Below are 21345 nucleotides of genomic sequence, written 5' to 3'. Positions count from 1 at the left end.
TAGAAGCTTGAAGCTCCATTATCTCTAAAATGGGGATTATATTGGTAACTTTTATACATAATTATCAAAATTAAGTGTGTATGCATGTGTGTACATTTTAAAAAAAAACCTGACATTATATGACTCAATTACTTTAATAATAATTTTTTTTTAGAGATAAAAAAGGTTATAGAACCCACTCATACAAAATCCATCAAAATACGGTTCAAGAAAAACAGGCACAAAACCTTATGCTAAGGTTCAAAGAGCTGATTAATGTTTGACTCAAAGAAAAAACCACTCATTTGATTTGTCTTTCTTCTTTAACTATATTCATATTTGAGCAATAATTATATAATTTTATTCAACAAAATAAAGACCTGAGGAAATGGAATATAAAACATGTGAATTTTTGCATTTAAAAGTTACTGTTTTAGATTATAAAAATAACACTTGCCCATTGCTGAAATTTTTGAAATTCAAAAAGCACAAAAATTACCTACAGCCACATCATTCATATATAGTATTCTTCCTAGTTCATCTATTTAATATATCAATTTTACAAATTGAGATGGTACACATACTGTATTGATCATTTTTACATTTTATAATATATTTGATTTTTAATGGGTTATTAATTATAATTTTATTTTATTACAACAAATAAATTTTATGTGATATCACTTTGATAAAATATTTTTAACACTATGCATTCTCAGTTTTAAAGAGAATTCAAGTTCTATATTCATAGTGATTAAAATGGATAATTAGAATTTAAAGTATTACTGTATTTTCTCTGTGCCTTTGATGTTAACCTCATGGCTAGGCATATGGTAGTTACCTGACAAAATGCTTGTTAAATAAATAAATGATCTTAGTCATTATTGAATAAGAAGTCATGGCCCTGGCCGGTTTGCTCAGTGGTAGAGCATCAGCCTGGCGTGCGGGAGTCCAGGTTCGATTCCCAGCGAGGGCACACAGGAGAAGCGCCCATCTACTTCTCCACCCCTCCCCCTCTCCTTCCTTTCTGTCTCTCTCTTCTCCTCCCACAGCCAAGGCTCTATTGGAGCAAAGTTGGCCCAGGTGCTGAGGATGGCTCCATGGCCTCTGCCTCAGGCACTAGAATGGCTCTGGTTGCAGCAGAGCGATGCCCCAGATGGGCAGAGCATTGCCCCCTGGTGGGCATGCTGGGTGGATCCTGGTCGGACGCATGTGGGAGTCTGACTGCCTCCCTATTTTCAACTTTAGGAAAAAAAAAAAAAAAAGAAGTCATTACAATTGCAGGATTGCTGATTTTAATTAATTAATGAATTTAATGATCTTAACATCTAAATAAAGAAGTAAAATAGAAATCAATTGTCAACTGGATTTTCTTCATTTTTATACTAAAATATATGTAGTGATTGAGATTATAATGTTTGGGCACATCTTCCTTTATTAATCAATTTTGTCTCTGTGATATGTGAGAATTGGTTTTTTGAAAGTTACTTTCTTAATAACTTCCAACTAATTCTCTGACAACTATATTTAAGTGATTGTAAAATGAATTGAGCTTGTTTTAGCACAGCCACTCATGTCACTGCAGATGTTTTAAACGTTCCAATCATAGATAATTACTATAATTAATGAAATTTTTTTGATGCAACAATACTTTTTTTTAGGCTTTTTATGTATTATTTTATCTCTGGTTTTCTTTCTGCAGAGGCATGGAATTAACTGTATTATATGTTTTTGTCAAATGGTGTTTGTTTGTAATTAAAATGAAGCAAGTATCAAAATGGTTGGGCTAAAGAAAAGTCTCTGTGAAAGTCTCATTTGTGTTCTTACCTGGTGGATTTACCAAAAATTCAACAATGAAGGTTTCTGGCTTGTGATATTAATATATTTATTTTCCTTGAGAACAAACTCACCAGAACTATTATCAAGATTTTTCTACATTAGCCTGACCAGGTGGTTGCGTTGTGAATAGAGTGTAGGATTAGGATGCAGAGGACCCAGGTTCGAAGCTCTAAGGTCTCCAGCTTGAGCACAGGCTCATCTGATTTGAACACAGCTCACCAGCGTGAGCCCAAGGTCACTGGCTTGAGCAAGGGGTCACTCAGTCTGCTGTAGCCCTCCTGTCAAGGCACATACCAGAAAGCAATCGATGAACAACTAAGGTGCCGCAACAAAGAGTTGATGCTAATCATCTCTCTCCTTTCCTATCTGTCCCTTTCTCTCTGTCTCTCTGACAAAATAAAAAAAAAAAAAAAAGATTTTTCTATGTTACAATACTAAATCTTTATTATATGCGGCTTAAGTGTCTGTTTGTTGCCGATAGCTTATTGGTTGCTTGCGTAACTGTACTAGCCAGTGGGGTGAAGTTGCCATGGCTGAACGCAAATTGAGTGGGTCAGGGGGAAGGTGAACATTTGTTTGCATTGGCAATCATCTGTTTTACATAAAAACTACATCTTTACGTAATTTCTTTTAAGAATGCCTCCTAGAAAATACAGCACTGAAGAGGAGAGAAAAGGAGCTAAAGCTGCACAAAAACGGCTTTCTCGACAAAAAGAAACCACTGAGCAGAGAAAGATAAGACTTGCTTCAGTCGCAGAGCAAATGTGTCTTTCTCGGCAAAATGAGACTGATGAGCATAGAGAAACAAGGCTTGCCTCAGATGCAAGACAAAAAAGCCTGTCTCGACAAAATGAGTCCCTTGAACAAAGGCAGGAGAGAAATGCAAAAAAAACGACAGAGTAATGCTAACTGAAACGCAAAAAGGATTAAAACAGTTTCAAACGGAGAAACTTTAATTTTTGAGCATTCTTCTAGTGACATGAATATTAAGTGTGAACGGATGTAAAATTAAAAATAATTGATGGTCCTCTGCAAGGCGAGCTCAAAAATGATGGAAAGATCTACACAAGAAATGTTGTGTACAAAGAGATCTTTGACATGTGAATTAACATTTTATTATTTAAATCACCTTTTTTATTGAGCTAGCGGTGGCTCTTAAGAAATATACCACCAGTGGTTTCCTTCATTGCACTCTACTTTAAGCAATTAAGCAAGTAGAAGGGGGAAACCCCGTGGGGCACTAAGCAAAGGGGCATCCTCGCCGCCTGCCCTGGGTAATTCAGTTTGAATTAGCAGACAGCTTTGCACAAATCATTTTAATTACAATTTATAATATCTAGAACAGCAGTCATTTCGTATGACTGCTGGGCTTTCTAGTTGTATATACTTTATTTTCTAAAAACATGTTCATTTAGAATTACAGAAAAAGAAGATACATTATATTACCAACACTTGTTCGTTTTATTTGATAGAAAAAATAGCTGATTTTTTAAACTTTTTATTATATTTTCAGTTTCTTTTAAATAAGTATGTGACTTTATTTGGATGTTATGAAATATTTTTATTTGTACTTTTCTTCTTATATGCCCTTCAACTTGAGTTCAAATCTTTAAGAAATCCTGGAGTTTGATTTTTTTAATGAGTTGATTTTAGCAGCCCAGGGACTGAATAAGACCTTTATTGTTGATATTATTACATTCATTCATTACAATATCCCCATTTTACTGATGCTATGTTTTACAAGCAGCCAGCCTGGATTTCCTTGCCAGGTTCTTCGAATTCCAAAGCCTATGTATGCTCTTACAAATTTGACAGAAAAACTTTCCAGTAGCTATTAGAGCATGAATTTTGATGATAGTCAGGGAGGAGACATTTTGGAGGATCCCAAGCAGAATTACTTCTGCTCTGCATGTTGTTACTATGAAGGGTCTGGTATTTTACCCTATTTATAAGCAAACAAATTAGCTTGTCACATATTAGTAGATATAAGCAAATAATTAGCCTGTTGTATGCCAGTGGCTGAGGCCAGGCAGGTCCACATTGGATTTAGGCAGATGGTGGAGGAACTGTGGAGCCAGAAAGCTCCACTTGGAGCCACCCTCATTTATTAGTCTTGCAGGGGCAGATGAGCAAACCATGAGGGGAAAACCTCCTCTCATGGCAGCAGGTGAACAAACAGCAAAATGGCCCTCATAGTGGTGGACAGGCAATCTGTAATCTGCTTTGAGTCAAACCACCCATAGCCTTATACAGGCTATGCATATGTGGCTCTGCCATGTGCTCATGCACTAATCATGCAAAGTGCAAGCAAGCAAGCCTAACATATCTGTTTTTCCCAACAACCCACCTTTTTAGGTTCCTTACCTCACAATCTACACAGCAGGCATCTTCTGTGATGGTCCCTGTGTGAGGAGTGAAATACATTACATAAACCAACAAAGCCTATAGCAACAGCACAAGTTATACAATAATAATTACAAAGATGCCCTTCACAATCTTTCCCTAAGCACCTGCCCAGGGAGTTAACTGGAGGCCCACATCTAGCTCCCTACCCCATAGTAGGTGGGTGGACCTGTATAATCCAGGGCTATATGAAGTTGTAAAGTATCCTTGGTGTATCTCTGCTACTGGGTGAAAGCAGCTTCCTGGTGCAGGAGGGCCACCACAGGACAGGGGCTGTGCCCCCCATCAGGGTCTCTCATACCGTCCACAAGTGGCATGTCCATCCAACAAGGGAGATAGTGCTCTACTCTTGTTGAAGTCCCCTCTTCAAGTGTCCATTATATTGCTCAGTGACCAGTCCACAATGGTGTAGCTGTCTGTACAAATCACCCAAGGTGGAAGTCCATTACAGACAACTAACCATAACGCTCTTTGATAATGAACCTCAGCACCCTTCCATAAGCATTCTGTCTATTGGCACAAGCCCCATCCAAACACCTCAACAAGCTCACAGGGCTTGGCAGGGTCAAACACATTCAAGATCTGTGCCACCTTGACAGTTCTATTAGCTGCTGCTGCTGTTGCAAAGAAGCACCCGTTATTCTCCAAGACCTACACCTGAAGCACATTCGAAGGAGACCAGTGGATTGCCAATTCCACATGGGGCCTCTGTCCTCTACCCGTCCCGTTAGATGGTTTCCTCAGCCTTCCCCTTATTCAGTTTGGAACAACGGGTTTTAGGAACCCTCCTCTCCCTCAGCTTTGTGCATCATGTAATCCTGCAACCATGTAACCCAAACACCAGCCACTTTTTTGGCAGCTGCCTGGGCCACCCATTTCCTCTGCTTTTTCAGCAGCTGGAACCTCTGTTGCAACTTAAGCTGCTGTCAAAGCTCTAACAGGACTCTATTAGATCTGCCATCTAATTTCTCCCTATCTGCCCAGCCACAGTCAAATCTACCCATAGCTGTGTTCAAGTAACCTTTACAGGCCCATGTCTCTTGTTAGTTGGGGGTTGGGGCAGCACAGGCAGCAGCCTGCACAGCCTTCTGGTCTCATGCTGCTTCCAGCTCCCCCAAACCTGCCACATCTGTGTAACTGCATTGATGGACTGCCCCACATAGGGGCGCAAGATAGTCACTAGTGACCAAAAATGCACTGATGGGGCACTACAGAGAATAAGGTCCCTCAGTCCTGCTGTAAACACTTCCTTATCTGGTCCAGAAGACCTCGGGTTGAAAGCAGCATTCTTCATACTTAGTTCCTAGAGGACCTGCTCCAACTCAGTATATGACTCAACGCCCCTGGCAAATCTCCAGCATTCTGCCAGACTGTATGAATGGCAGCCATCTCCCATTCTAATAGGGTATGGTTTTGTGGGTTGTCATGGCAGTTCTGAAGATGCTGCCTCAAGGAGAAGTGCATGGTAATGGTAGCTATCTCTGTTCCAGAGAGCATGATGCCATTCACCCCTATGTTCCACAACCTCAGCAACAAACCTGCCAGGGGCTTGGTCAGTTTCTGCCTGAATTTTGCTCCCAACTCCATCAACTCTGTCTGGGTATAGGGCTGGACTACAGAGTGATCAATTACCTGTGGAGGGGGTTGTGTCTGTCCCAAGGAACTCTTGGCTGCTGGGCTTTTACCTTCTGGGAGACCACTGGTCAAGCTCTGAGTCTGCAGATGGCAGTTTCAGCCCAAACCTTCTCCTCCTCAGAAGAGGAGGAGTTGGAAATGTCTGCTACCACTAGTTCAGAGCCACTCACTCTGCCAGCACAAATGCAGCTCCTTCTGCAGTGATTGCTTTGGCTTTTGCAGCTGCCCCCAAAAGAATAGCCACAGGAAACAGCCACTCCTCTATTTCACCTTTAAAGGGTGTCAGTAGCTCCATACATATCTGATCTGAATCCTGCCCACTATGCCAGATGTACTGTCAGTGACTAAGGCCAAGCAGGTCCACATAGCATTCAAGCAAATAGTAGAGAAACTGCAGAGCCAGAAAGCATTGAGTCATTCCTGTCTAATAGAGTCTCACAACGGCAGATGAGCAAACTGGCAGGGTAAAACCTCTTCTCATGGCAGCAGGTGAACAAACAGCAAAACAGCCCTTCACAGTGGCAGGCAGGCAGTCCACAATCTGCCCTGAGTCAAACGACCTGTAGCCTTACGTAGGCTATGTACATGTGGCTTTGCTGCATGTTCACACGTTAGTCATGCAAAGTGCAAGTGAGCAAGCCTAACACAGCTGTTTTCCCAATACTTGTAACTTAGTAAAAGATGAGATTCCTGCGTCAGAGATACAGGCCTAACTACTCATGACACAAAAGGCAGCCAACTCATTCCATTTCCCTTTTTCCCACTGGTCTGGCATGGATGGGCACAGATGGATACCTACATATCTCTCAGGAGAGGAGCTCTAAACTTTGGGAAGTCCTCAGCACCTTTTAAAATGGTCAGCAAGCACATCTTACTTTTGTTTCAGTGAAAAACACTAGCTCTGTCTTTCAAGGCTTGTTTGTTAACTTGACAAACAGGATTGTAAAGGCATACAGAACAATGAGTAGTTAAAACCTGACTTGCAATATGCATAGATAGCAGAACCATGAGAATTATTCTTTTGGCTTCTGAAAAAGTTTTCCATGATTATAACATACTAATGGACACCCAGGTTAATCTGGCCAATAAAGGCTAGTACAGTATCTGTCCATTTTTTTCTCATACAACAATAAATTAAATTTATAATCAACAGGTCTACAATCAGCAAGATGAAATTAACCTGCAGTATTGACCTCTTTCATGGCCTAGGGACCCAGCCAGAATAAGCCAGCTAAACAGATTCCTTAAACTATCATAGTCTGCTTTTAAAAGCCAGGTGGATTTCTCTTTAAGTTTCTATATTTATATTGCCATTTGGTCCAAAAATTAATCCGGGTACAATAACATATGTGAATGAATATGCAGACTTGCTTTAGCCTGAAGGGAGGAATCTAGGGCAATTCTATTATTCATAACAACCTTACTCAGGGAGCTGAGTCAGAATTGAATGCTTTGCAGAGCTGAGTTGGTATCATTCACTTCAACCAAAGTTAGGAACACATTTTGGACCATCTTTTCTAATTGAATGGATCTATTTGTAGAAATACATGACCATGGGGTTTGCATAGTGAGTCTATTATGCCTCTTGATGATTTCACATGAGAATTGCATAATCTATTCTTTTCTTAAACATTTGAACCTCTCCTGTAACCACCCTTCTAGTGAAGTTCTTTAGGGGGAGGATTTCAAGTTAATGTCTGACTTCCACAAAAGATGTATAGCTCAAAGGGCACATGTGGTACCTCTGGCAAAAAAAAAAAAGAACAAAAGTTTTGTTAACAATCATTGAGGCCCTCCTAATGTCACATAAATCTGGGGGCACAGGTTGACATTACTTGCAGTATGTACTCTTGGCTAGCTGGTAGTCGTTAGGGTTCGTAATTCAAATATTTAAGTTCTTATTTGAAAGGATTGCCCGAACATAGTCTGTCCAACCTTGTCTTCCTGTTCATATTATGAATCAGGTGGCATTCTTTTGCCCCATGAAATGATTGAGTGATTTCTTATAAGGTGTGGAAGTGGAAAACATCCAGAAGACATTAACAGGTGTTTTGCATAGAGATACAAGACCTAGGGGCCACTGCTGAATCTTTTCTATTGAATTTTCAATAAAGTTAAAGGGAATTACAATCAAATCATGGCCAGACACATCTAGCAGGGTATGGTAGACTATGTCAGCAGACTCCCAAGACCACTCCTGAGCATAATGATTTACTAAAATTACACAAAGGATGCAAGAAAAATGTCATTCTCAAAGTTAAAGATTATTTCAGTATAAGAATACAATCAAAATTAGCCAAAGGAAAAGGCAGATAGGGTGAAGTTCAGAAGGAACAAGGCAAAGCTTTTAAATGCCCCCCCCAGTAGAATTTAATGAAAACACACTTAATACTTCAGGCACAGTTGTCTGACAACATGTGTCCAGTGCTGTCATCCAGGGACCTTAACCCAAGCCTCATGTCCGAAGTTTGTACTGAGAGTCCTGAAAATGGACTTGAGGTGGAGTCAGCCAACTCTTGGCAGGACTCACAAATCTAGTATGCACTTGTAATCCTTGAAACAAAGACAGAGCCCTTCAGACCTAACGTCAGTCTATAATGCTGTATTTCCATGTTCATAGGATGACGGGTACTGGCAACAGTGTTGGCAGTTTAGTGGTACAATCTTTATAAGCAACTTGATTCCAGTTCACTTCAGAACAGAGTGGAACCTTACCATGGCAACTGTGTGAGTGACCCAGACAGTTTGATCTGTCCTTAAATCTGCCAATCTATAGTTTTCAAAGTTGAAAATAAAACGGGATGCAAGTAGTAGCCCATGTGTCAATAAAATATAATAGCCTGCACTAAGGGAAGTATTGACTAGAGATATGGAAACATGCTTGAGTTCTGCCTCTTGAGTGAAGTGGCTGCATGCCTGTTTGGTTTTGAACAGCTGGTACTGAGGTTGGACAGCTACAGTAGTTTAGTAGCCAAACCATCAGTGAACCAGGTTTAGATATTGTTGGAGACCTCTGTGAATCAAAGGTCTTATTACTGGAAATTCTGCTTCAGACAGCAGAATGGCTAGAAAGTTTCCCACAAAGACCTCACTACTACTTTTTCATGTAAAGCTGAGGTGCCACTGGAGGTCAGTTGTATTCTTGAATATCTATTTGATATGAGTGGCTTTTTTGGTTTTTCCTTTTTTGTTAATCATTGAGCCTGAATTGACTCACACCAAATTGAGACTAACCGTCCAGAGAATCACAAGGCCTTTAGAGGTTAGGCATTCTGTTTTAAACAGTACCCAGCAGGAAGCTAATAGATATTTTTCGAAAAATGTGTAACTGCTACCATATCAAAGAAGTGCTAAAGAGTAACACTGGGTTTGCTACCCTTTGCCATGAACTCTAATAAGCAAAACCATCAATCACAGAGACCTAGAGCTCAAAGGGTCATTAGAGTTGTGATGTTCCAGTGGTACTGGTACTGCTCTACACTCAGCCCTTCCAGATCAGGGTAATCCCATCCGGCATTTTATGAGCATTCAGAGTAAAGGCACGGAATCCAAAACAAAATATATGTTCAGCAGCGGAAACCACAGAACAAATTCATTAAGTTAGCCCAAAGGCAGTGGGGGGATTCAGCTGGTTTGCACTGGTTTGGCAGTACCGATACCTAACTTTTTGTTGACTTAGGCAAACCCATTTTTAAAATGGTACTTGTAATCAGGGTTCTCTCTAAGGTGGGTGCCTGGGCAGCCTCCCAATATGGAAATCACAAATTTATATTCTTTACTCTTTTTTAACATTTATCTGTGCAACAGCATATTCTAGGCACCCATAGTAATGTTCATTCCATCCACAGATGAGAAATATTTGACTGATCTATGCTTATAATATTTATTTATTCATTCCATAAAACTCATTATACTTATGATGAAATACTACATTTTACTGGTAATTTCTTCACATTTGTTACTTCAGTAAACAAATATACAATGTAAAGAGAAAAGCACCTTTTTACTATTCTTATTTAAATATTAAATGCATGAAATAATAAATTACCTTTTGACATACTGTTTTTTATACTTAAAATGGTCATCAGTGCAGAGAACCAGTTCTTAAATTACTTGAATCCCACCACTGCCCAGAAGACTCTACCCACAAAATTGTATTTGCTTCCTTTCCCCACTAAAATTTGTCTAAACTTTATCAGTTGAATGCAGGCATTCCTGTCCTACAGTATGATTACTTGTTTGCCTGCATCCAACATCACTGTATGTTTGAATCCCTCATCTTCGCCAACTTATCCTACTTACTAGAATGTGTATGAGTTTTGGTCCTTACTAGGGAAAGGAGGATTTTGCACCACACTCAATCATCATTTTTCTTCAAGCAGCCAAGATGCTATTTGATCAGAGGGAGAAATTAAGGGACACATAAGACCAGATTACTCCACACCAGTGAGCAAGATTTTGCATTTACTTTCAGTTGTGTATGATTGTTTGTTTGAGGCTCAACCAAATGAACTTTTCAAATACCTATAACTTTATACCAGATAGGTAGTCATTGTTAACACCATTTATTTCAGCTTTTGGAGTCTACTTACGTCAGTAGTTGCAGCTACATTGTTTTCTGGCTGAGCTCTGATATTTGTTCCCTACTGTCATTACGTTGTTGCTTCTCTTACTAACATGGAAGAGAGTAAGCAAGAACCTTGTTACATTTGGACACCTCATTTCAATATTATTTGAATTGCTTTGTTGTTGTTGTTGTTGTTGTGTGTGTGTGTGTGTGTGTGTGTGTGTAAGGGAGAGAGAGAGAGAGAGAGAAAGAGAGAGAGAGATAGGTGGCTTTAAATTTTTATCTTTTGGATAGACCTGGAGATTATTATGCTAAGTGAAATAAGCCAGGCAGAGAAAGACCCACTTATACGTGGAATCTAATGAACACAATAAAATAAGGAACAGAATAGAAATGGAGGCAGGGTCACAGGGAACAGATGGACAGCTGTCAGAAGGAAGGGGGAAGGCAGGACAAGATCAAACAAGGTGAAGGGATTAGCCCAAATCATTCATATATATATCACATAGATAGAGACAACAGGGTAGCAATAGCCAGAGGGAAAGGGGTAATGATAGGAGGAGGGTTGCCAAAGAGAGGAGAAATGGGGGTGGAAAGAGACTTGGCAATGGGCATGGGGGCATGCATGATATGGGGTGTAGCAGATGTTATATTGAGTAAGACACTTGAAACCATATCAACAAAATTATTTAAAAATAAAAATTTTAAAAAGTATCTTTTGTTGTCTATCCTATAAGTCAGTCAAATTTAAAAAAATATATATTACTTAGAAGTTTTTTTTTCAAAAACTAATATATCTTTTATAAAGATTTTTTAAAAATCAGATTGACAAAGTCTTTTATTCCTCACTTGTTGCCAGTTTTTTGTGTGTTTCTTTGTTTTCTATGGTGTATTAAATTTGACAAATGTTTTATCACTCTATTGAGAAAACCATGTGGTTTTCCTTTTTTACTCCAGGCATTGACAAATAAAGTTTATGTACCAAGTCTAGCCTACCGGAGGAACCAAGATGGGAGCAGACTAGGCAGATGCACAGACTCCCAGCTCACACCACCAAACTGGATTAAAAATTAATTTAGGAACAATCAGCATGAAAAACCACCTTTGGATTAAAAGAACAGGTCTCAAAAACTAAGGAGCAAAGAAGAAGCCACACAACCTGTTAAGGAGCTCCAAGACACAGTGAGTGGGGGCTCCCCTGCTTCCAGGAGTGAAAGTGGAGTGAGACTGAAACCCCAGAAAGGCTCTAATTACAAGGAGAAGAGCAGAAAATATTACTCACAGCCACTTGCATGGGGACCTGGGAACGAGGTATGCTGAGAGGGCTGGTTTGTCTTCCAAAAGGAAAGTGGGATGAGAAAGACAGATGGTGATGGGCGGAGGAAAGGAAGGGATGACCTGAGAAGCTGACTCATCCAGTGCAAAGCTGGCATAGCTAGAGGAGGGGTTGAACCCTCAACAAAGCACAAGCCTGAAGTGATTCCGGGTGACCCACCTCCGGAAAGCTCTCTGTGGACAAGTCCTGCCAGGGGTAAGGATGACGGAGACGCAAAGACCCGACTCCGGGGATCAGGTTCAGTGATGCAGATCCACTTTATTCAGGAAGTAAGCTAGCTTATATACATGGGTTCAGCCAGTATGATGTTACAGTGTGTCCTTCATAGCCAATGGCTGAAAAGATCAGGGAACTGCATGGTTGGTGCTAAGTCACTTCCTTATAGCGGGCGAGCTTCCTTCCTGGGTGTGCCCAGGAGGCTGCTGGGAGCTGGAGTATTCTCACAGCATTGCATCAGCCACAGCTGCTAGAAAGGCGCTCTGCGCTCCACCCACATCTCCCCCTTCTCTTTTAATTAAGGCTAATTGGACTTGATGAATGACAGCTTGCTGTTGTAGCTTCTGAATGCTACGTATTATGCAATGGAACCCTAGTAGAACTAAAACAACTATGATACCTATTACACTATATGCTAATAGTTTTGCTGGATTAAACAATGAGTCAAGCTTCTGTAATGTTTGACTAGTTAGAAAATAGAACGGGGTCTTAAACAGGGGATTCCTACTAGGGGTCGGGGTGTCATTTCCCTCCCATTGTGATACAGAGACCTTCTAGGTGCCATTAAACACAGTTCCATTTTGATTGTAAAAAATGGATGTAGGTCCATGCATGTCCCCTTCCCACAAAGGTCCCAGCGTCCAAACACAGAACGAATGGCTTGCCATGGACTGGTACTGCATATGTTTGTAAGGCACATTACACAAATTACAGCAAATGACAAATCATACAATTTCAACAATTACAAAGGTACATTTCACTAGTCTCTAAGCACTTTGCCAAAAGCGCAAAATGTCCTCAGACTTCTTTCTAGCCTTGGGAAAAGCTTCCCGGGGCAGGGGAAGGGCCTCCAGCAAAGCCGCCCCACTCCCATCAGGGTATTTCACATTGTCCAAAATCCGTAAGTCTATCCAACAAAGGAGCCAGTGCTCACCCAGGTTGTAGTCCAGGAAATCAGTCCATGTACATGAGGCTTCAGCCACCCCCCCTCATCCCTGCCATCCTGGCAGGTCTTACACTGTCCCAAAGAGAAGCACGTGGCAATGGCAGTCAGCATTTCCATCTCTGCTCTGGAGAGCATGATGGCATCTACCCCTATATCCCAAAATGTCAGCAAACCCACCAGCAGCTTAGCAGGCACTCCCTGCTGTTCCAGCCGCCACTCAGCAATGCAAGCCTGGCTTCCATTCATCCTCCCACTGCTGCTGCCACTGTTTACCTTCTGGAGTCTGCGAATCGCAACTCCGGCCCAATTCTCCTCATCCTCCAAAGATGAACTGAAAACACCAGCTCGCACTGCCAGGCTCGAGCCCCAGGCTGCCGCCACCTGCATCTGGGAGTCAGCAGTTACTATAACACTCATAAGCAAGAACAGAGCACCAGGGTCTGGGGGCCCATCAGGGGCAATTCTCTGGGCCTGCCCTGCCAAAGCCTCCACAGCCCCCCAGGTGATGGGACGTGCATGCAGGCAGCAAAGTCTTCTTCTGGAGTGCTGAGGACCTCCTTCCCTCAGGCGTAGTCAGTGTGGAGAAGGCCAGGGCTGTGGCTTTGGTTGGTTGAAGACTGAACCATTCAGTGGGTGCCCAAGAAACCCTGTCAAGCATATTGGGGGGTTCCTGGGATCCAAATTGGCTGAAAAACACAAGCATAACCTCTCCTTTGCATTAGAAGAGGGTGTAATCCCCTCTACTGTGCTGTGGCTGGGTCCTTCCAGCGTCATTTCAGAGAGAGGAGTGGGGGAGAGAGAGAGCGAGAGATACAAGATAGGCAGGCAGAAAGAAAAAAGCCACAGGGGGGCGTATAGGCTGGCCCATGGGTCTGAAGCAGGAACACACGTTGGAGAAAATGGCATCTGAGAGGCTGGGGTGGGGCACTGAGCCCCGGCAGGTAATGCGGAAGTAGCGACTTCTGCTTTTTCCGGAGGCAGAGCTGATAGCACAGTTAGCAATTCGGTTGGTTTTGTTTCTGCACACTCAGCCGTGATCTTGGTAAATTCGGAGGCTAAACTACTTTCCTCCTCAGTGGAGGGGATGAATAGGGAGGTAGGGGTTCCTCAGAGAGAGAGGCAGCCTGCAATATCTTTGGCACCGGCAAAGGGTCCCCAGCAGGAGCACTGGTCAGGCAGGCATGTATCACTAGCAGGGCAGGAATGAGGCCAAGAGGGAAGGTTTGTCCCCCATGTACTTTGGCCAAACAAATGTGCCAGAAAGCTTGGGCCCAAGTATCCAGGTCCTAGAGGGGTGCATCCCTAATCCAGAGATTGAAACCAGAGAGAATCTCCCAGTAAGTACAGGGATCCTTTTAACAAACTTCAATTTGTGTACTCTGCAATAGGGCATGCAGGGCTTGAGCCTGCAGGGCTCGAGAGTGGGGGAGAAGGTTTTCCATTGCAAAGGGTCACTCACCCATCCTTTGGATGCCGGTTAGGTCCCTGCCCAATGTTGGGCACTAGTTGTAGACAAGTCCTGTAGGGGGTGAGGATGACGGAGACGCAAAGACCTGACTCCGGGGACTAGGTTCAGTGACACAGATCCACTTTATTCAAGAAGTAAGCTAGCTTATATATATGGGTTCAGCCAATAGGATGTTACAGTGTGTCCTTCATAGCCAATGGCTGAAAAGATCAGGGAGCTGCGTGGTTGGTCTAAGTCACTTCCTTATAACTGGTGAGCTTCCTTCTTGGATATTCCCAGGAGGCTTCTGGGAACTGGCATATTCTTACAGCGTTGCATCAGCCACAGCTGCTAGGAATGTGCTCTGTGCTCCACTTACACTCCCTAGCTCCAATCAGACCAACAAGACACAGCTGAAAACAAGAAGTGGGGAGGAGGGTCAGTAACTCATTTCTCCATGGAGATCTGAGATACAGCTCCCCCTACTCAAATGGTGAAAGCACCCCCCCCCCCAGAGAGAAGCTGGCAGATTGGGCCTTCAGAATTTCAGGTTACACCCATGGCATTCCTGGATACATCTTCAAATAAGCCCCCTGCTGAGATCAGTAAACAAGACTACTACTGAGTTAAGAAAACTGAGAAGAAAACAAACAAATCAAGACTTCAAAGAGGCTCTACTAGGTAAGGAGATCATAGCTGGAAGAAGCCTACAAGTCATAGAGAATAATGGGCAGGCAGAGAAGCAAAAGTCATATGCTACAACAAGATAAATCCTCTGATAAAGTCTTGGACGAATTGGAAGTAATCAAATTACCTGATGTAGAATATAAAATAATGATTTTTAGGATGCTTAAAGATCTCAAAACTACAATGGATGGACTTAATGAATACTTCAATAAAGAAATCGAAAGCATCAAAAAGGACACGGAAATCATAAAGAAGAACCAAACAGAAATGAGAAACACAATATCAGAAATAAAAACTACACTGGAAGGAATTTAAAGCAGGCTGGGTGAAGCTGAGGATTGTATCAGTGACTTAGAGGACAAGATAAGTGAAAGTACGGAAGTGGAGAAGCAAAAAAAAAAAAAAAAAAAAAAAAAGAGAGAGAGAGAGACTGAAAAACTCTGAGGAAACTCTAAGAGAGCTCTGTGACAACCTAAAAAGTAACAACATTTGCATCATAGTGGTTCCTAAAGAAGAAGAGAAAGAATAAGGGTTAGAGACCTTGTTCAATGAAATCATAGCTGAAAACTTTCCTAAATTGATGCAGGAAAAAGTCACACAAGTTCAAGAAGCACAGAGAATTTCATTAAAGAGAAACCAAAAAAAAAAAAAAAAATCTACACCAAGACACATCATAATTAAAATACCAAAGCTAAGAGATAAAGAGAAAACATTAAAACCTGCTAGAGAAAAATAGGCTATCATCTACAAAGGAGCCCCCATAAGGATAACATCTGACTTCTCAACAGAAACACTTGAGGCCAGAAGGGAATAGCAAGACATATTCAAAGTAATGCAGAACAAGAGCCTACAACCAAGTCTAGCCTACCACCTGCAAATAAATATAAATACATATAAGGCAGACATAGTTATGACTATTTGTTTACTCAGTATAGTTGAGTAACTCCAACATCTGATACATGAACAGCAAATTATAAAATATTTACTATTTGGTTACCAAAAAAATTTACTGACTCTGATTTTTCTATTAATATGATATATTATATTAATTACCTGAAGATGTTAAATCAACCTTGTATCACTGACAAAAATTCCACTAGGTCATAGTACACAATCTTTTAAATAAATCCCTTGATTCTACTTACTAATATTATGTTAAGGATTTTTGCATCTATTTTCTGAAGCCATCTGAGCCCAGATTTTTCTTTATGAAAATATTTTAAATTATTATATTTAAATATTTATATTGAATTTCATTATATTGTGTCTATACAGACCTTTAAGTTTTTCTTGAGTCATTCTGGTAGTTTATGTTTATTCTAAAATTTGGTCTATTTCATCTACATTGTCAAATTTGTATTCATTGTTATTCATAACATCCACTTATAAGCTATTCATATGTACAGTGATGTCTGTTTTTGCATTTTTTATTTTTATAATTTGTCTTTTCCCTTTTTGTCTTGGCAATTCAACTAACTGTGTCAGGTTTGTTAAACTTTTTAAAAAACAAACATTAAAACCTGGCCACATAGCTCAGTTGATTCGAGCATCATTCTGATATGTAAAGGTTGTCAGTTTGATTCCCAGTCAGGGCACATACAGAAACAGATAGATATTTTTTTCTAATTATTTTAATTTTTTATTTATTTATTTTAGCAAGAGAGAGAAAGGGAGAGAGGGAGAGAGAGAGAAACATCAAGCTGTTTCTGTATGTGCACTGACTGCAGGTTAGAGCTTCTCTCTCTCCCTTTTTATCTATCTCTGAAATCAATAAATAGAAAATAAAAATTAATAAATAAAAATAAACTATTAATTTTACATTTTAAATATATTTCATTGACTTCTATTTTAATCTTTATTATTTCCTTTCTTCAGCTTGCTTTGCAAGAACTTTTTAGATTTTCACTATTACTACTCAAAGTTTAGTAGTTCTTTAAGTATAAATATTTCTCAAAAATTGCCTTTTGTCAATTTAAAGAGCATGGAAATAGCTGTTTCTGTAAATTTTATTCAGTGTATAGTTTTTTTCTGTAAGAAGACTTGCCATTCTCCTAATTTGGACATACCAGAAGTTCTGCCTCTTGCATGTTTTTAACATATCTAAAATAATCTGGCTTATATTTTTGAAAAGTTATTTAAAAGTTATCTTAGGCTAAAAGTGATTACACATGCTTATTTGTTGAATAAGAAAGTTTATTTATTTTTTTTTTCTTGGATATCAGGACAGCAACTTAGAATGTCACTGTGAAGGAAATCTTAAAAGTTTTTTGTTTGTATCTATTCAGATTAAAAAGAAAACATTCTAGATTTACAATTATTTTACTCTTACTCTATTTCCAAGAATATGGGAAAATCTGTCACTACAGAGAATATTCTCTCTACTAGTTAGAATTGTGGGGGGGTTTTGTCTTATATTTTATTTCTTTTTTATCTCTGGGTAGACATAAACTAGATATTTTATGAAAATTAAGATATTATTATAAATCTTGTCCTTTGAAGTAATCTAGTGTAAATTAATCTTCTTTAAATGTTATTGGGGTGGGGGAGAAAAAAGATAAACTCTTTTCTAGCATGTCCCAAGAGTAAAATTTAAAAATGACTTGTTACATCACATACACTGTTAGAGAGTAGGGGCAATATCACAATAATAGTTTTGCCCACAGGAAATACTAATAAGTATAAATAATGAAATACTATAAAGTACATTATTCAATCTAAAATATTCAGTATGTTATTAAACACAATATCAAAGAAAAGGTAGTAATGGTATTTTGTGGGTATAAGAAGGTGAAAGTTGAGGAAATAGGAAGTTTAGGTAGAATCACATGGCTGTACAATTGGGTATTCATATAAAAGACTTGCAATTCAAATATCTTCTCCATAATTTTGTCCAGGAACTCTTATTGAGATATTATGATATTAAAACCTGTATACCTCAAGATCTAAAATATTCTGAAGCATTTTTTTCAGATAACATTTTTACAGTATATATACATATGTGCTATAGACTCCTACTCAGAAAAAAAATTTGTATAATACAGTATTCAGAATAATTTTATTTTTATGACAACCTTATGAAGTCTGTGGTGCTAGCACTTTTGTCGCTCAGTGAGAGATGAGCAGTGACACAAAACAAACAAACACATACTAGCTATAAAATAAAAATAGCTGCTTACAAAATACGGGGATAGAATTTTGCACTATAATGCTTTTATAGATTAGAAACTGATCTAACACTTGTACGCCATCTGACTTAACATCTTTTTTGGACTTACAGGGAAAAAATGCAGTTAAAGCTTCTCAATATATATAAAAATAAAGTGTTACGTTTTAAAATTTTTGTTATTAATTTATTTTAGAGAGACAGAGAGGAGTGGAAAGAGAGAGAGAGAGAGACTCATTTATTTTTCCACTTAGTTGTGCATTCACTACTTGTTTCCTGTATCTTCCCTGACCAGGTATGGAACCCACACACACAACCTTGGTGATTCAGGATGATGCTCTAACCAACTGAGCTAACCGATCAGGGCCTTATGCTCTTTTTTTCCCCCCTTTGGTATATACAAGCATAGGTTTCTTTTGATAAACGTTTCAGATTTTGTAATGTTTTATAGTTTGCATTCTCGAGAGAGGCAGGAAAATACATACTCCCTGGGTTAGGAATAATGGGCTAACAACGCATATACAGGTTACTTATGATGAAATTATTTTATATCTTTGTTATTTATAATCTGTGTTCCAAATATGTACTTACTAAGCAGAGATACACTAATGAATTCCATCGTAAATGCATATAAAGTACAGAGTATCTGAATATAGGGCAGACTGAGATTATTTATAAAAGGCAAGATGTTCTAGTGTAGCCTAATTGGCACCAATTTAAAGTGAACATTTTTAAAAAAGAAATTACACAAACATGTATTTAATGTATACCATATGTTTCTAATAAAACCATTATAGAAGTATTTAGAGTGACTTAAATTAGAAAATGACTAGACTTTTATTCTGTGTAACTCAGTGTTAATCTGACCCTAATACTTTTCATGCTCTGCCTGAAGCATCCAACTGTTTCAGTTACTATGAGTAATTGTAACCAAGGAAACATGACAGGAAATTACTAATGATTAGAATTCATCTTCAAAATATGAAGAATGTTCTAAATAATAAATGTTAGAATAATAACAATACTTCTCACCTCTTTCTACCCCCAACTCTCTTGAAATGTTTCCACAAATTAATAATTGTGATTTTACAGACAGGAGAATATGATTGACATGCATATAATATTACATAAAGAATTAAATTGAGTGAAGTTATTATAATATAAAATTTATAGCAAAATAACATTAAATCTTACATATACATATGAGCAGATAGTCTCCTTTCTGCTTTCTTGTTAATAGCCCACTTAGTTGAAAGTTTTGTGAAGGCAGTTCCATGTCAACAAGATATTGGAGAAGAGAGAGATTTAGCAGTCAGCCCATCTTAGTTCCAGGTTATAGTAGCTTTGTGACCTGAGGCATTTGTTAACTTTTTTCAGTTTTTTTTTTTAATTTTATTTTTTTAATGGGGCAACATCAATAAATCAGGATACATATATTCAAAGATAACAAGTCCAGGTTATCTTGTCTTTCAATTTGTTGCATACCCATCACCCAAAGTCAGATTGTCCTCTGTCACCTTCTATCTAGTTTTCTTTGTGCCTCTCCCCCTCCCCCTTTCCCTCTCCCTTTCCCCCCTCCCCCCGTAACCACCACACTCTTATCAATGTCTCTTAGTTTCACTTTTATGTCCCACCTACATATGGAATAATGCAGTTCCTGTTTTTTCAGGTTTTTATTTTTTATTAGGAAAAATGAGGTTGATTTTAATAATGCTAACATAATTATGTAGTTGTGGAAGAAGTTACATGACAATGTTTATGTAAATTCTGTATCTTAGTACCTACCAAAGAAAATATACTCAGTAAGTGTTAGTTAGTATGTCTGTTAACACATAGGTATAATATATGCTAGGCAGTCTTCTAGACTATGATAGTAGTAAATGGGACAGACAAAATCACTTTCATAGAGAAATATACCATAAGCTTCATGACCAAGAAATAGACAATAAACATATAAATACATGAATCAACATATCAAGAATAAATTTATGGCCTGACCTGTGGTGGCGCAGTGGATAAAGCGTCAACCTGGAAATGCTGAGGTCGCTGGTTCGAAACCCTGGGCTTGCCTGGTCAAGGCACATATGGGAGTTGATGCTTCCAGCTCCTCCCCCCTTCTCTCTCTCTGTCTCTCCCTCTCCTCGCTAAAATGAATAAATAAAAAAAAATAAAAAAAATTAAAAAAAGAATAAATTTATGGAACTAATATGTTCAATGAAAAACTAAGTATGACAATGAAGAGAGCGAGATACTATTGTATTTAAGATGGTGGATAAAAGTCTCTGAAGAGCTGATGCCTAATTTAAAATTGAATAATGAGAAGGGAGCAGCCTTGTAAAGAGTTGGAGGGAGAGCATTCCAAAGTGATAAACAGCATGTGCAAAAAGTCATGAGATGGCTAGCTATGGCTTAAGATTAATATCACAGTGGGAAAGGGAAAGAAAGGTGAGTTAGAAGGGACAAGCAAAGACTAGCTTATATTGAGTCTTACAGCCCAGGGTTAGGAGTTTTGATTTTATCTGAAGTATATTTTGGGAAGTCATTTGAGGATTAGTTTAATTAATAAACAAACTGGTGGTAACATTAGTAGTGGTACTAGTAGCAAGGCATTAGCAGCATTAGTATTCTTCATAAAATACATTGAATTTTGTTTATAGAAAATAATCCATAACCACATGTTTCTTCAGTGGTTAAATGATAATACATCATGATACAGTCAAGCATGCTAAAATGGAAACCCTCTCTAAATATGGAAAATTTGAAGCCAAACTGTTATATTTGTTATCTTTTTTACCTCAAAAGTTAATTCTAGTGATCTTAATGGCAAAAATAATATTTAAAATATTTAGTAACCAATTACTCAAGAAGAATGCTACTGTATAAGTAACTTGTACCAGTGAACCAGACTGTTGCAAAACCTGCCTACCCCCTCCTTTACTGTCACTGCTCCCTGGTTTCTGTACACATCTGTCACATAGTAAAACTTAATAAATAATTGCTGAAAAAGGAAATAGGGAGGAACACTGTTAATTAGTTATAATATGTCTATTAGTTGTATTCCTCTCATAGAACTCCCCCCAAAGATCTCGAGATCCACTGCACATATTACTATACAGGAAAACACATG

This window comes from Saccopteryx leptura, chromosome 3, assembly GCF_036850995.1.
Source record: "Saccopteryx leptura isolate mSacLep1 chromosome 3, mSacLep1_pri_phased_curated, whole genome shotgun sequence".
Lineage (NCBI taxonomy): Eukaryota > Metazoa > Chordata > Mammalia > Chiroptera > Emballonuridae > Saccopteryx > Saccopteryx leptura.
The sequence above is the reverse complement of the archived record's forward strand: the minus strand, read 5'-3'. Positions refer to the sequence as shown.